Here is a 17299-nt window from a genome sequence, read left to right as displayed (position 1 = left end):
TGATGAAATTTTGAATGTAATACCGCATTCAAATTATACTGGTACAACCGCCATTGTAATGTAGAGCAGCTAGCTATTGGAAAATTCAACAATAGACTGGTATGAAGTTCAATCACATTTAGATTCTGGAAATTTGATAAGATCTTTAGATAACTACTGGTTATGGTTGTTATAATCGTAAGTTATGAAAGGCTATCAAAAGTTGTAGACACCATTACAGTTAAATTTTATACTAATTTCCATGCTAGTCTTTTAGCAAACAATAAACATATAGTGTACGTTCTTCTCATCGGTCACTATTCCCGATTCTCAAATTCAATATAAAGTGAAGCGGTTGAAGGCTTACTTTATAGAAAATGAAGCGAAGTCAGGAAGAGTATACGCAAAAATTTATTAGCTAAGTATGGAAGAAATAAATAAGTATTCCGGCGTAGAGGAACGAACACAAAACTCTTTTCTCTGGTCAAATAGACATTTCAAAATTACTCATCCGCCGAATCTTTAGCGGGACGAAAGGGTTTCGTGCATGCATTTATATACATAAAAACGGGCCGGTTGTCCGTTTGTTCCTAAAATTTTATTTTATATATTTATACATTTATATTGTTCATTACAATCAAAATGTGATCCTTAATCCCTACAAACTATTCCAGCTTTGAGATTACTCGCTGTGTCTACCCCGGGGATAAAGACGACATATCTAGGTCTGTGTGTTTCACCTGGTAATGATGTAGCTTATTACTATGTAACGATTATGAGTGATTACGAATGAAGTTTTCTCTCGAGATATCAGTATCGACGGCGCCTGTTACTCGGAGTAAAACTGTTATGATATATTTAGAACGGGCTGCACTCAGCTGGACAAGAAGACAAAATAATGAGGCTATAGAATTGATAATATTAAAATTTGATTCGTTTATTATTTTAATGAAATATCCACATATTATATCTATTATGCGAAAAAAGGTATTGAAAAAAATACTAGTTTCGTTATCTATACATAAATTTCATCAATATCAGAAACTAGGGAATCCCCCCGGCTTCGCACGGGTAGCATTTATAGATATAAACCTTCTTCAGAAAACTCTCTTTCCAATTTCAAACAGGTTCAAAACCTTTTTAAGATTAGCGCATAAGTATATACAGTCGGAGAAAATAGAGGGACTTTAATTAACGAGTATAATATGGAGTGATTTACGTGGTAAATTATGTATGTATCTACTACATATGTATTTTTATGGGCAATAAAGATAATTTGTATTGTATTGTAAATGCAATAATCACATATAGGCAAAAAATCTATCTTATGATTTTAGAGTAGGTATTATACATACTACGTTTTGAAACTTTAGTATGTTTTCTACATACAAAGTTATAAATACGCTTGCAGGTTATATCTCTGTAGCATCTATACTCTCTATGTTTGTGATGAGAGCTCAGTTAACGTCAGATTGAATCATAAAGCAATACTGACGTCAGTGCGTTACACCACCGTTTCAACATTTGGACAGGACGTTTACGAAAGTGCTCCAAACATGTATACAATATACCTGACTTACTTAAAATAGGTATTTAAAGTTTGAAACGAATCCCATTCCCCGATACGTTTGACTTTAACGCTTTTCTAATAGAAATAGAGTAAAATTAATCAGTTAGTTTTGTTTTCTTTTTTCCTTTCTGATCGCACATATATTTTGTATATTCTTTATTGTAACATTTACAATTTGTAAATAACAATAGGCGGACTTAATGCTAATGGCGTTGTCTAACAGTCTTATACAGGGTGACTTTTAATTCAACTGCATAAATTTAACTGTTAAGCGTACTCATCTTAAGGATATTTAAAAACGTTAAAGGAAATATATCGGTTCATATTTCAGAAAGTACGAAAAAAAATAAACGTATCAAAATCCACGATCCTAAATATGTCATATCACCCCGGCCGGCGGAAAAGCGACGCGTAAGATTCAGAGGTCAACAACACAATTCATTCAGCTGAGCGATCTCGACAACTCTGTACTTTACTTGATCTGGATACTAGAAAAATGATTTATTTTTCAGACATTTATTTACATGTTTAGTTTTAATTTCTTTTTGTAGTATTGGTCTATAATAAAGCGTGTGACGTAGTTTTTAAGGGTTTAAATGTGAAAATAATGACGTTTAATTTATATAAAAATAGGCTCAAACGGCTTAGAAGCATGGGTATAGTCTATGTTTAAAAGGATGCAGTTGTTTTAAATGTCACCCTGTATAGGTGATAATAAATTTTGTATCATAAACATACTTACATACTTTGCAGTATAACAAATACCATAAACCTTATACTATACTAAATATACTATATATAACATACACAAATTTTTTTAATCTCTCATGACTGACATGACACATATAAGTCAAGCCTATTAATTTTTCTATGGGTAAGCACCTCTTTTTGGTGACGTAAAACTTTCCTGGCTTTAAAAGTTCTTATTCAATCTTATAAAAGCAAGTGGCACACTTGTATTTTCGTATGTAGTTTCGTCGAACTTCGAAAATATATTTTGACGTAGGTATAAATTAATCATATTTATTATACACTACATTCACAAAACATAATACATACATTACATTGTATTGTATAATCACGTCAATATTCCTAGCGGGGAAGAAAGAGCCAACAGCCTTTAAAATACTGGAAGGCCACATTCAGCCGTATACAGCTTAATAATGGAATTGATTGATTCTAGTAGTAATAGGTTGCTAGCCAATCGCCTGCAATAAGAATCTCAAGTTTATAAGCCTTTCCCTTAGTCGCCTGTTACGACGTCCATGGGAAAGATATGAAGCGATTCTCTTCTAAAGTACTGAGAACCACACAGCAAATTCAATACATAGATAGCACTCTTTCAATCCATCTTTGCAATAGCCCGATTCAGAAAACATGTCAAACTTTCCGTCCACATCACACAAATTTTGTCAGGACTCGGATACCATAAGACATACCTGCACAAAAACAAAATCACTGAGGACGATTGATGTCCTTGAGACGACAAGACTCCTCTGGACGTCCACCACTTACTCAAACATTGCCCTATCTTTCACAAAACACGGGAACTTATTTAATGATTTGCCTTAACCTTACAATTTTAACTTGCTGCATAAATGCGAAGTCGCCACAAATACTTAATATCACACATAGATAATATCATCACACATATCAAACAGATCAATGGCACTTAAACCAGCAATATGGGATATGTAGCAAAGTATCAAATAGCAGGTACCCATCGACGCAACTCTCTCTACGTTTTTGCCAACAAAACACATTACAGTGTAAAAAAAATACATAGATAGTATACATATTGTTAATATAAAACAAGGTTGGCTAATTAAACCTGTGAGACCAATGCTGTTTTGTCTCGACATGATATTGAGTATTAGAAAGGGCTTTGGCCCAAAACTAGGGCAATTAAGGGTACGTTGGTTAAAACAAAAATAACTCTAAATATCATGCTAACCTTATATCTTCTTGATTATCTTGTTAATTAAAAAAGTTAATTCTCCAATCACATCTTAATCTCTACATAGTATAAAGCAAAGTCGCTTCTCGCGTCTGTCCCTATGCCTGTATTATGATGTCTGTATGTATGTATTTGTACATAAACATATATATGAACTAAAGGATGATTATTTCCGTAAGAATTCTTGGCATAAGTGTAAGAATAGGTTACTCGTATGTTTGGATTATTTTCACACGGTCTTAAGTAGAATAACTGATGAAGTTCAATAAAAAGAGTCGTGCGGTTCCCGGCACTTTAAAATAGTACCACTGTTTATCTTTCTCATGGATGTCGTAAAAGGCGACTAAGAGTAAGGCTTATTTGGGATTATTTTTTGGGCAATACGCTAGCAACCTGTCCCTATTTGAATCTCGATCCCATCATTAAGCCTTAAAGCTTAACTATTGCAGATTGTTGGCTCTGTCTACCCCCCAAGGAATTTAGACATAATTATATTTATTATAATTATAATTTGGACGTCCTCTGTGGCTCAGCGGTAGTACGCTTGTCTGTGACACCGGAGGTCCCGGGTTCGAATACGGCCAGGGCATGATGAGAAAAGAACTTTTTCTGATTGGCCTGGGTCTTGGATATTTATCTATATAAGTATTTATTATTATTATAAAATATAGTATCGTTGAGTTAGTATCTCGTAACACAAGTTTCGAACTTACTTCGAGGCTAACTCAATCAGTGTAATTTGTCCCGTATATATTTATATATATTTTATATGTATGCATATAGGTATGTTTAATGAAAAGAAAATAAATAATGTATTGAAATAAAAATCTACAGAATGTTTCTTTGAACAATCCTCTTCTTTTTTTTGTTTAAAAATAACATTTTATTTTCTCATTAATTTGTATCTAGTTAATTAAAACATTTTAATATTCAGGTAATGTTAAGAGAAGACGGACAACGTAGATTTTGTACCCTAAAAGAAATTTAATAATTTCACTTACTGCTGACAACTTTTCCTTTTGTGTTTTAGAGTGGAAGTCAAATTATTATTAAAAAAAAAACAATTTACTTTGACCTTCGAGTAAATTGGGAGATGAACGATCGGAGGGTACAAACAAAGTCTTACCGATTGAACTAGGTCCAATATGTATTGAAAAAATAATAACCCATACGTCAAGTTAGGTGATTTGGCTAAATTACGTAGATAAGTTAAAATATTATTGCTCATTGTTGTTGTCAAACTGGATCCGCTGTTGACAGTGTCAGAAAGGAGAGACTTAATTACTATTATTCATTAAAAATACAAGAACTGATAGAAATACTTTCATACAAATAGTTATTACTTAGGACTTTATTGTTTTAAAAATTGAAACTTAACAATCCTTCATGAGAAATAAGCTTTTTATTAACGTAAAACTCATTGATATACTGCCCCACCGCAAGCGAAAATTATACAAATGGTATTATCTAATGACAATAAACATGTAACCTGCGAAAAGCGTTTCCATGTTGGATTGGAGTGCTTAAACAAGATAAACGCTTTCAAAATCAAACGGAATCGCAACATGGAATGCTTAACTTTTTCCTCAGTGTTTCTAACCATGTGTTAAAGTTAAGGTTTTTTCAGTTAGCTTTTCAAATAGACTTATGTGGGAATTCTATTGAAAGTAGCCATAATTAGACCCTTTTGAATGTTTTGGCTAATTTTCTTAAAAAGCCTTTATAGCCCAAGAGCCCGTGAACGCCAGACATACCTTATTTTGTAAAAGCTGAAAGTTTCTGTAAATATGCCTCTAGTACAGGTAGGAACGATCCCCACCTATGGTACTCAGGCAGTGGTTGCTTTGGCAGGTAGCAGGTAATAAAGGTATACTTTTTTCAACCTGAAATTCGTTAATTTGTAAAGCTCAATTTTTTGATATTTTATCCGTAATAATACACAAACTCGCGTTACTCATTGCCAGACACGTACTATGGTTGCAACCCCTTGCCAGACGCCCCTAAACTATAATATTTTGTAACTCTACTTACGTCATTTTGTAAAATCTGAATTTAATACATATTTTTTGGGGAATTATTCAAACAAAGTTTCTGAAGTAGCCAGACAGTTTTGAAGGTTCTATTATGCTGCCAGACGCATTGGAGTGAGCAAAAGATGCAAGAGTGCGGAGTATATGTAGTAACTGGAGCGAGTGGGACAGAGTGTTCGGTTTCTTGCGACGTTTCATTGCGCATCAGCTGTCGTTTATTTTAGGGATGTGACCTGATGAATCAATCCTCAAAAATTCGATATTTTTCCAAAATGTTTTTTTCACTGTAAGTATAAATCAAATTCATAAAAAACAAGACAAATGTTAGAATTAACGATCTTTTTATCAAATTCTTTTAACAATTATTTTTATTACTATTATCATCAATGTATCAGATCAGGTAGAAAACAAAACATTTATTTTCAAATCTTTTTTAATCAAAAACAATAAGATAATTTGACTTAAAGTTCCCAATGATTAATACCTTACCTTTTTAAAAACAACAATCTGTCAAGTCTACCGGGATCCAAGCGGTTCCGCTCATCATTTGCTATGTTTCCAGCAACTGAAAACAGGCGCTCACAAGGAACGGATGATGCCACAATAGTCATATACGTCATGGCTATTGATGTTTTTTTAGCTCTTGCCAGTAATGTATAGGATCATATTTCAGGTCCACGACTGCCTGCGATAAATAATGTTTAAGTTCGTCATTTAAACCCTAAGTTTCCTGTGCAAGTGCATTATACATAGAAAGTTGCTTTTTGACAAGCAACTTGTGGAAATCCCATATTCCTTTATTCAAAGTAATAGATTAATTTCTGTTGTCTGTGGTTGCTAAGTATGTTTGGGATGTAAATTAAACAATTTTAAACCATAACGATATGTATGTTAAGCTTAAAATCGAGTTTTAAGTTGTCACAGCAGATTACGGTGGTGGCGCATATAGGTTAAAGAATATGATTATAATTTATAAACGTAACAAGTTCATTGATGAGAAGTGAGGCGAAGGAGACTACACATACAGCCATCTTGCGAGGTTTTGAGTAATCAACCGGCAGCACTCTTGTAATACGGGCCTTCAATTAATTGTATGGTTTAAACCAAAACAGAAAAAATCGTATCTCGATTTTAGAATGTCTGAGATCGATTCACGAGATCGATTCAATGTATACGATCGATTAAAAAGATCGATTTTTTCGCTCCAAATCGATTTTTCGATTAATCGATCTTAGATCGCCATCCCTAGTTTATTTTGTATTATTCAACGGACGGTTATATACGCATAGTAAACTGTCCCACTCGCTCCAGTTACTACATATACTCCGCACTCTTGCATCTTTTGCTCACTCCAATGCGTCTGGCAGGATAATAGAACCTTCAAAAATGTCTGGCTACTTCAGAAACTTTGTTTGAATAATTCCCCAAAAAATATGTATTAAATTCAGATTTTACAAAATGACGTAAGTAGAGTTACAAAATATTATAGTTTAGGGGCGTCTGGCAAGGGGTTGCAACCATAGTACGTGTCTGGCAATGAGTAACGCGAGTTTGTGTATTATTACGGATAAAATATCAAAAAATTGAGCTTTACAAATTAACGAATTTCAGGTTGAAAAAAGTATACCTTTATTACCTGCTACCTGCCAAAGCAACCACTGCCTGAGTAAGTACCATAGGTGGGGATCGTTCCTACCTGTACTAGAGGCATATTTACAGAAACTTTGAGCTTTTACAAAATAAGGTATGTCTGGCGTTCACGGGCTCTTGCTCTATTATAAGTGATTTAAATCTTAGTTTCTTTTCGATCGACGATCAAACGATCCTACGTTTACCTACATTGTATTAATGTAATATAATTTATTAGTTCATATATATGTAAATGCATAGATATCGATATAATTTTGTACTTTAGAACAACTGGTGAATATGACAGCGCTAGTGATGACTGCGACGCCATAAAATATTAATATTGCATTTCAATTTTTAGGTTTTTTAACAGATATACAACTGACGACGAGAACGATACGTCATTCATTCAATTGGCATATGTATTGTCTTACATTATTCGATTTCTATGGATCGTCTTTTTAGAAACCACAGTGTTGTAAGATCCTAAGCGAGGCCAGGGCAAAGAACTCTAATCTTCAATATTGTCGTTATTATATATTCAAGAGAGACCTAAACAAAACAATATAAAAAGATATAGAAAATCGAGAGATCAGAGATTGAAGCGTCATGACGCCGTTGCGGCGACGTTGAGGATGCTCTAATGAGAGGCTCATACATAGGTGGCGATGGCGAGGCTTCCAGCTAACGAAGTATAAAATAATGAGAGTCCAGAGTAACGTATATTCTGTATTTAAAAGTTTATAAATAAGTACATTCCTTTTTACATACAATTTGTATTGTAATTTAGAGGAACAATGTGGTCCAAGTTTTACCAGGTATAAACCACTTCCACTACCACTTTGTTAAAAGTAAGCCAACCCCATAGTAGTATTTAGGTTATTTTAAGTTGTATGTAAAATAACCTAAATACTTCGTATTTTCTCAGAACTCGGCAGCAAAATAGAGAACAGCTTATCACCACTCGACCGGGCGCCATTGTCACGGTATATTATTATCAGACTCGTCCTGCCAAAATGGGGAGATTGTTTTGATTTTATAAGTGGTTTTTTGCACATATGATAACCAGGAACGCTCTGGTGAAATAAGAAGTAATCATGCCAAGTAGAAAGATAAAGTCTCGGACTACCCCTCCGGTAAAGAGACGTACTGTAAGTGATATACATAATGAAAAAAATCACGAACGACAATTTATGCATAGTACGATTACGTAGTTTTATAAATTTTATTTTATTTCTCTCATCAAATGTTCGTTAGAAAGTTTGGTCCTTGGATTTCAGTACAAGTATAAAATTTATAAAGCTATACTTGGAAGTAGATCTTCCAAAATACAATACATATTAAAAAATATTAAATAACATCGTTGCCAACTCATTATTAATACATACCCATTTCTATTCTGGAGACAAGCGGTAGTAATATGAACTGCCTGTCTGTCTCTATATTTGAAATGGGATGGGTTGATGCTGAATTTCACAATAGACTGACTAAATACTATACTGAGATATGTGTTTTCTTTGTCCATTATAAGTTATTTTTTATAGTACTAGAATCTCAATTTTCATTATCTGTGCGTTCATTTATTCACTTATGACTATTACTTAGGTATGTCTTACTGATGACATACTTAGGTATGTCCTGTGTAAAGTAAATAGATGTTAAGTGAGACGACTGTAGTATAGTAAAGTAGTTCCATAACTTTATCGTAAGAATGAATACTGATTGATTAGACCATCCTTGGTATATTTGAAAAAATGTAAATCGTACTTGACATGTTTAATCCACAAAGAACAATAGAAAATAACTAAAGGTACATCGTTACGAGTATTTTATTAACCCGATAAAATAATATCTAGCTAGAACTATGAAGTTCCAGTAAAATGTATTATTCTGTTCTATCATTAGTTTTTAGGAATACAGTAGAATTATTTATCTGCCTGGCTTATCATTACCATGTTCATATTTTTGAAATAAATTGTAACTGTACATTCTTTCCGTAGTAGTTGTCGACTGTTCAGATAAAAGCACCTTATATTTTGTTCACATCGGGTTTTTACGTGAAAACTCATTGAGCTGTACAATGCTTTAGTCATTAGCATTATTCGCACTGTAATTACGAATGAATGGGCGCCTAAAACAGCTTTCATGTAATTACTGTGTACAGCCTCTTTTACAGAATGACGAATCCTTAAAAGGTTTTCATTGATTTATTTTAATGAGGGCCGTTCAATATGCATCCATCCTATTAATACATACATACATATTGTCACGTCTATATCCCTTGCAGGGTAGATAGAGCTAACAGTCTTGAAAAGACTGAATGGCCCTGAAATGAATGAATATTGAGATTCAAATAGTGACAGGTTGCTAGCCCATCGCCTAAAAAAAAAGAATCCCAATTGTGTAAGCCTATCCCTTAGTCGCCTTTTACGACATCCATGGGAAATGGATAGAGTGGTCCTATTCTTTTTTCATTGGTGCTGGGAACCACACGGCACATTCCTATTAATACTTATATAAATAATAAATGCGCAAGGTAGTATGTGTATCTGTTATAATTTAACACTTTTATGTAAATTATGTAAACTGCTAGATGTCAATTAAAAGCTTATTTTTTTGTGAAAATCCCCACGGATACATGAAAATTTTACTTTAATACGAGCTATTTTCACTAAAAAAGAGGATTTTTTCCTAATTAAAACTTAGCATATTACCTATAAAACTAAGTTTTTCATTAAATCTATTCATGTAACTAGATAGGAACAGTACAGACTTAAAACCAGGGTTGTTATGGTTTGCTTTTATTAAATTCATTAAGTGGTTTAAAATTGCAAATACGGGTAACCACAAGAACGCAAAACAGTATCTAAATTCTGAATTTCGTAGCCAAAGTAATATCCTCTACGGTGGCGTAGCACTTGGTCGTAGCGTTGCTACGAAACTCGTTTCTGCTGAGATCACAACGCAAAAGATTTATGTTGACGACGAATTGAACTTTATAGGAAGAAATACTACGATCACAGGTGCTAGAAGTTGGAACACAATCACGACTCTTTCCCGAAAGGTAGGCAGAGACTACATCTTTACAACAATGCTAGGAAACAAAGGCTATGTTTTTTGCTACTTTATTTATAACTTCACATATCTACGAGTAAGAGTTTCCAATGCCGTATGAAATTATTTTACAATGTAAGGTGGTTGTGTTTTAAAAAAACAAATAGGTTAAAATTACAATAATTTCAGAAGAACATTTTTTATAAAGACAAGTGAAAAACTAAATTAAACATAATAAAAACGAGAGAAATCCTACAAATCAGATGAACAAGATTCCAGTTGAAAATATACGGATCAAAACCTAATTGTTGGGGATTTATATGAGACGCCGGAAGCACATTATCTCAGCCGATAGAACTGAGTGTTCCCTGAATTTCAACTGGGTTTAACATTCTTTTATCGGTTTATTAACTTTCAAAAACGACAAATGGAGCGATTTTTATCGCCGAAACGAATATTCATTATCTATGAATGTCAAAATTTTAATAAGTTCTATACATTAAAAACATTAGATAAATTAATGGCACGTGGTGCTACTACAGATCGATTACAAATCTTACAACTTGGGATTTTTCTTTAGGCGATGGGCTAATAACCTTTCACTATTACAATCTCGATTCTCTCATTGAGCTTAATAGCTGAACGTCTCGGCTTGTCAGTCTTAGGGATATAGAAGTGATTATATGAATTAATCAAATCTTAAATGTAATTAAAAATTTTTTGTCTGTCTATTGTCGGTTTATTCAAGATTGGCGCAAAAACTACCAGGTGTATTATGAAGAAACTTAGTACTATTATATTTTAGCATCCTGGACACCACGACTGGGTACTTATTATCCCGGAAAAATACTGTTCTCGCGCGATTTTTATAAGTAACTTTGAGGTAAAGAAAATAAGAAACAGAAATGTTTGAGGTAAACTTATTTACCAGCTTTAAGACTTCATGATATTAAATTGACTTACAACTTTCCCGTCTAAACAAAACACTGTACAACATTTTCCCAGAGATTTTGACTTAATCCATGACAACTTGATAGTTTTATTGTTAAAAATATGCTTATAAAGAAGAAGAAAAATAAAAATTTCTAACATATAAATACTTCTAATATAATGTATGTACTTATTTACTTACATTCGCTTTGGGAATCGTTTCGAGAATAATCATTTCGGTATCTTCCTTACGTGACACGGACATTTAATTCTAATACATACACATTTTTATTCCTACAGACATGAATTAGTTTCAGACTATATTCACGCTAGAAACAGACTTAACTGTATAATCGTATAAAAAAGATTTTATGAATTGAACAGTCTACGCTACAGTAAAGCATAACCTAAGTTGTCTTTGATTTCTCTGAAAGCCGTCACGGCTTATCTGGTCTCATCCAATGTACAATAGCCAGGCTTTGAGACAGCGGCTTACTGCGAGAAATATATGGAAAGCTTTAGTATATCCTTAAAAGGGATCAATGATTAAAGCCTGTTACATCTTTACGCGTGTTAAAAATACAAAACAAGGCGCATTAAAAAATGAAATGCCGTTCGGTTTCATGTTATAAGATGAAGCATGTCATGCAAAGAAGGCGTTATGTTGACTTTACATTTTATCCACCAATGATAAAAAAATTGTAAGTGTAAGATTAAGAGTTAAGGGCTATGTACAATGCCATCTAACATTTCTGCTATAAATATTATTTTCAACATTGATGGCGAAATATAAAATACACTGAACTAATCCACAACAACAAAGCTCTAGGCCCTAAGGCCATACGAGCGAGAAAACTGTAGCGGAAAACTAGATTGTTTGATATTGTTCATGAACGCGAAACCACCACAAAGAGATTTGAATATAACGTAGTCAAACGCTGCTTTTTCATTATTTGAAAATATGAACGTGAATTTTCATTTTATCACTCAATTGGACAGAACTTCCCTCTATATCTGTATACTCCTAACAGGACAATCTGATGTGAAATCTGATTATAAACTTTTGTAAAAGGAAGCAATGCGGAAATGAATTGATTGTTCTTCCATTTCTAGCGTATACATATACGCTGCAGCATACGGGCAGCAGCTAGTATAGTATACATATACTATACTAGCTGCTGCCCGCAATTTCGTCCGCCTTAAATCTCTATATGTTTAGGTTATTACGTCATTCCAATGTCTAAGCGATATTACTGGGGGAACTTAGAAACTTTCGTATTTTTAATATAAGTATGAAAAGTACGTATGTTTTGTACTACCAACAGTACTATTACTTGTCTACGAAGTGAATATTCCTCATAAATACTTAAGTTAAACACCCGAACGCACGCTGACATTAACTTGGCATTGTTAATGAAGTGGTTGAATATTGCTTTTCCGTTTCACATACTAGCCGGCAATCAGCTAAAGTGCAGGTTTCAACGCGCGATGTTTTCTTTAGTAGACCTATCGCTTACAATAAAATGTTAATCATTGTAAATTCTAACTTCATCGATACATATCGATTGATTTGTTGAATAATACTAGCAATGAGGTCACATAAGCCGCAATAGCGACAAAGTAATAGGAACAATTGGTGCTGGAATTGAAATATATAAATATATAATATAATACTATTTTGTACTAAGTAAATGTTAAAATGTAGACTTATAAACACTTTCTAAAGCTTTGTCAACTCTTAAGTAAATCTTAATGTTGTAAAAATCAAAAGAGAGTAGCAGAGTATAGATAGAAAAATGCGTAGGAATATCTTAATAAAAGTAAAAAATGCATTTCTTAGTCATTAGATATTAATCTCGTGTTAATAGCGTGGAAGATTAGATACTCGTTCCACTTTACAGTAATTGCTAGTATTGTTCTTTGAGAATCTTTGCCCTAACTTCGAAACTAATCAGGTTTGAGCGAAGGAATTATTTTTTTCCTTTTAAACCCATTTGAATAAATGCAGACGAAATATATATTATATAAAATATAAAACATTTTTTTACTATTTATACAAAACCACACTTAATTCCATCCTCATAATTACATTGATCTTTTAGGCATTTTTAAGTAAACTCGTGGGTTCTAAAGACACATTTGTCAATAGTTCAAGTAAACAATTGATTTTCTTGGTCTAACCTCAAATCAAATACTTCTTCTTTGTTTTCCGCACAAGAAATACGAGGAATTCCGCCATCTATTGAGTAAAAAAACCATAATAGACACGAATAGCGAATGCATCCGATAGCAAACTTATCTATAAGAAGTACGACAAAGGTCATCTAATGATAAGTAGAAAAACTACTATTGACACGGACGGTGAGTTGCTATCAAATATGAACACGTTCGTCAATCAAAAGCTTCAGAAAATAACCTAGGAAAATCCCAAAGAAATAATAGCATCGCTGAAAGACAAAATAGCAGTATTTATGAACGGATTAATTTCTAGCATCAGAAAGCTCCATGTAGTATCGAGTAGAAAGAGTTTTTTACTTTTATACCTAGTGTGGCCCTCATCGGCCATGGCGTTATAGATGGCGTTGATATAGTTTCTTAAAACACGGATTTTAAATTGTTTATATATCTTGGGAACCGAGCTGTTCTCGAACCTAGGACCTTGATAAATCGATTCCTTGAGTCGAAAAGCCCCTAATCTGTAACTTTCATACAAATCGTTGGAGCCGTTTCCGAGATCCTGATTATATATATACAAGAATTGCTCGTTTAAATATATTAGATAGATAGATATAGATAGATTCCAGAAATAGCATAAATTATGAACGGCTAACTTTTCCCTAATATCAATAAAAAAATTATTCTTATTCTATGTAATAAAGTCCAATAATGCAAGGTTCAACTGAACATATTTTTATTTTCATGTTGTATTTTAGTTGAAAATTCTTTCTGTAACACAAAAGTCAAGAACCAATTTCTTTAAATCGCTCTCCGAGGAACTCTAAACCGTAGCACAAATATTATAAATAACAATATAAAACGCTACATCGGAGAAATTGTTTCCGTAATTTCCTTTCTAACGTTCACTTGTGTGTGTAAAACGAATTCTTATAGGTGTAATATTAAAAATGCAGTAGATATTATCATTAAGCCAAATAGCTGAACGTGGCCATTCAGTCTTTTGAAGACTGTCAGCTCTGTCTACCCCGCAAGGGATACAGACGTGACCATATGTATACAGTATTAACTTAGTAAACATTTGTTAAAACCAGTTAATGTTACTTTTATTATGGAGAGGTAATCGAGGACTTTTGAAAGATCATTTTATGTTGACCGGGAATCGAACTCTCTAATTTCAATAAAAAAAATTCATAAAAAAGAGGTATGATATTAGTCTATAAATCAATTTTTTTGTATGTATGTAATGCGATAATTTTCAAACTATTGATCTGATTTTGATGAAATTTAAAATGTATTGAAGATCTGTCAATGTTATTTTCAGTTCTTGGGGCATCAGAAACGGTTTATTATACAATCAATTATGTTCTGTGGGATAGATCAGGCACATCAATGATACTGACTAATGGGACTAATGAGATATCCACAATTTTGTAAAAATATAAAATGATCGCGAGGTTTAATTTGGCGGCGAAAAACTAGTAATATTTCCTATAAAAGATGTATGCCAGCTCGTAGAACAAGCAATAGGACCAAGAACTCACTATATTATTACAATTCCGAAGTATAAAATATGAATGTGTTGAAAGCGTGCGTGTTAGATGCAATAACATTACGTTTTTAGTTTAACGTGGGTAAATATTTAGTTGAAACGGTGCTCGTATTCTTTCCGGTGAAATTCGGAGTTATATTCAGTTTTATAGTCCAGTTTGTGAAGCATATCTTCAGCCTACCTCGATCCTAAAATATACTAGGAATAGCCATGATGGTATCTCGACCTATTGTTAGCTAAGCCGTTCTCTAAACAATACATTCATTAAATGTGTATTAACTTTACTATTGACCGGATAATTGTTTACCATTATTATTATACTTTTTAAAATAGAGTTTCCATATAATTTGAAAGGAACTTTATGTTGAATAAAGATATAACAAGTACTATCCATACATTGGATACTACAAGGTTACGAAGGTTAGATAGAAGTCGCTGCGTGACGCTCCTAAGCGACCTGACTCACCCAATCCAGGATATATGGTCAAAGGTACCCCGGGCTCTTCTCCAGAGTTGAGAGGATGAAACATGGTACTATAGCCAGGAGGAAGAAGTACTATCCACACTTGTTCATTCAGCGTATATTAATGTATGTTATGGATTCCTTCGATTATGACTTACCTACCATACAAAACAATTTGTATAATTAAGCCCGTAAAATGTTAAGTATAAAACTTCTCTTATTCTTCATTTCAAATGGATAATAAGAGCATGCCAACATATTGTTAATTCCTAAAAGGATTAGTCATAGCATCAAGAAGAAAACAAACGTACTTACATAATATTATTTTTTTTAAATATGTATTAGGATTATCAAGTATGAAAATACACAAATAGGCCATCCAATTGTACTCAATTACTGCAACTTATGGATCACTGAAGAAATCTTTTCACGCCCACCTAATACAAACACTGCTTATACCTATGTCGTAGTTACATATGATAAATTTAATTAACAAACTAGATTTTGCTCACGTAGGTTTATTTTGAATAATAGACGTGTCATTATTCATTAAATCACTGTTTGGAATTCAATTTAACGCTGATTAAGCAAGCATAAAACAGGAGCAAGTGACATGAATTTGACTGAAATAAATTAAAGGTTCATGCTACATTATAATAATGGTTCCACTACTCACGAGCAACAGATGGCAACTGTACCTTACTTAATATTTGTATTCAACAGTTGTACACTCCACTTCTTTAGGTTCTTCAATAAAGGTAAACAATCTTGAAATATCTTTTTATCAAGCACCAAATACAATTAAATAAAAAAAAACTAATCTTATTAGCAAACTTATATTATATAGGTATATAATTATATTATTATATAACATATATTATTATATAATTTTAACACCTGTAATTTCATTTTGTTGTCTTCGAAATGGCCATTGATTGATGTACAAAAAAAAGTATCGATGTTGTTTATTCTTATTTCAGTATAATAATAATTGGACTGTACCTATAAGTGGCTTTTTGATTCCCAGTGTGTATTGTTACAAGGTTCTCTATTTTTATTTTTAGCTCACTTTATGGTGTACACGTCACTCGTAAGGTGATTACACCAACGAAATTGGCGCATCACCGGATATATGTATATGTATGTGTAAGAGAAAAAAACTTGTCGAAAAGCATGTTGTTACAAAAAATATTTGATATCACGCTTAAAACTAATAATTTTTTTGTTAAATACAAGCTTCGATCATATATTTCGAATACTGGCCAGTCGGCATCCAAGTGGTCTACTTGCATGCCAGGCTGGTATAGGGGTCTTAAGTTTAATTTCCAGCACAAGCAAGTATTTATAGTTATTTCCCCTATTATTTATCCTTTAATAAACGTAGATCTTTTTTTTATATTGGAAAATTAGCACATGTTACTATAGAAACTATTGCGAGCGACACTAACAAGTGGTAGATTTACTCCGTACACGTGCTCTAACTTATGAACAAGTGACAAATTGTACCCCGAAACCCTCGGGTCAACCAGTAGCAAATATCATTGACATCTCAATTTAACCCTCCTTGTTAAGAGGTAAATTCGCTGAGTTTATGAACCAATTAACGAAGACCCTTACAAGACAATGGGTAATTGAAAATCATAAATTCACTAAGGGATTACTGCTGTAATATTAAAGGAAATTATTAATAGGTCTATTTTTATAGAGGCAGTGTTTTATAAAGAAAAGATAAGTTAAAAATTGTGAGATACTTACAAGTACACGTGGTGGTGAAGTATGCGCGTGTGGGAGATCACCCGGCGGCGGCGTCTTCGTGGACGCTCATGGTGACTGCACTGTTGTTAACACAATTCTTTAATTCAATGAATACGAAACTTGTGAATCTGTTACCGCGAAGTAGCGATGTTAGTCAGAGTTGGGACGCGGAGCAGTAAAGGGCTAGCTCGCTCGCGGGCGGCAA

At 33.2% G+C, this 17299-nt stretch overlaps 1 protein-coding gene across 1 annotated transcript in view; it reads right to left on the bottom strand.

Moving 5' to 3' along the window:
- The window catches only part of LOC106131218 (eye-specific diacylglycerol kinase), a 108736-nt gene extending 91437 nt beyond the window's left edge, over nucleotides 1-17299 (bottom strand). Inside the window, exon 1 of the mRNA XM_013330230.2 lies at nucleotides 17095-17299. The gene's annotated coding sequence lies outside the window, so the exon portion shown is untranslated. The remainder of the gene's footprint in view (nucleotides 1-17094) is intronic.

Source organism: Amyelois transitella, chromosome 6 (assembly GCF_032362555.1).
Source record: "Amyelois transitella isolate CPQ chromosome 6, ilAmyTran1.1, whole genome shotgun sequence".
Classification (NCBI taxonomy): Eukaryota; Metazoa; Arthropoda; class Insecta; order Lepidoptera; family Pyralidae; genus Amyelois; species Amyelois transitella.
This window is presented reverse-complemented; position numbering and strand designations above follow the sequence as displayed.